Source organism: Megascapheus bottae, chromosome 2 (genome assembly GCF_031878675.1).
Source record: "Megascapheus bottae isolate mThoBot1 chromosome 2, mThoBot2.hap1, whole genome shotgun sequence".
NCBI classification, from domain to species: Eukaryota; Metazoa; Chordata; class Mammalia; order Rodentia; family Geomyidae; genus Megascapheus; species Megascapheus bottae.
The window spans coordinates 65,811,220-65,812,632 of NC_143510.1; positions in this window are offsets into that span (position 1 = coordinate 65,811,220).

A 1,413-nucleotide genomic window follows, 5' to 3' on the forward strand; every position below is an offset into this window, starting at 1 on the left:
TACTAAATAAATGAAGGCAGGAACTTGGGGAATTCAACAGAGCCCACAGCCAACCTTTACCCTAAGGAAATGTGCAAAACTCAGTTTTTATGACTTTATAAGATACAAACTAATAACCGGCATTACATACAAATAGAAATAGAGTTTAAGTTACTATATACCAGAAATAAGATCGCCTTACACTAACAAAAACTTTCTCCAGAATTTACAAAGAATATTAATCTTTTTAAATCTTAGAACCAAGTAGAGAGGGTCAAAGCAAAATAATGTCAGACTTTAGAATCTAAATATAATAAAGTAAAAAAATAAAGTAACTGAAATTCCTGGGTACCAAGAAAAAAAAAGTCTTCAAGCTGATAATGATTTTTGACTGATAGCGTTCTCAGGTACCAAGTGAAACAAATACCAATCCACTATGTTCATAGTAAGCTTTAGAAAATATCAAATTTATTACTGAGGAAAATGACTAGTTCATATGCAAACAACATGCACAAAAGAAAATGAGACATTAGTGAGATTTGATAGTAGCATAAAATGACAAAATATTCTGAGAGACTTCAGATAATATATTTACCAACCATAGACTATAACTATGAAATATGATTGGAGATATAAAAGACAAGCTTGAGCCAGGTGCTGATGAGTCACATCTGTAATTCTAATTAGAGCAGGAGGCTGAAAACTGGAGGATTTCATTTTTAAGACAGCAAGATGGAAAAGTGTATCTCTAAAATAACCAGCAAAAAAACATGGCTCAAGTGGTAGAGCACCAGCATAGTAAAGAAGCAAGCTGAGCAAGTGTGAGATGTTGCGTTCAAACTTCAGTGCTGCCAGAAGAAAGAGCTTTTAATTATAGTTTATTTCGTTTTTCTAGTCCTGTGGCTAGTGCTCTACCACTTGAGCCTCAGAACCACTTCCACCTTTTTCAGTGTATGTGGTACCAGGAATAGAATTCACGGCTTCATGCATGCTAGGCATGAAGGCCGCATTAGGCCACACTCCTGGTCCAAGTCAAGCTTTTAATACACAGACAGAGAATAAGAAACTGTAAAGAAGCTGGGCAATGGAGGCTCACACCTGTAATCCTAGCTACTCAGGAGGCTGATATCTAAAGTTTGCAGTTTGAAGTCAACCCAGGCAGAAAAGTACACAGACTCCAATTAAACCCCCAAAAGCAGGAAATAGAACTGTGGCTCAAGTAGTAAAGTGTTAATCTTGCACAAAAAACCCCCCAAAACTCAGGGACAGAACCCAGGCCCTGCATTCAAGTCCCAGGACAGACACCATAAAAAAGAAAAAAAAATGCTGACGGCTGTTTGAGAAACCAAAAACAAGTAGATTTTTTTTTTAATTGGAAAATATAAATACTGTTTAGGGACAGATTTAATGTTATGTCTGACACAAAAAAAAATG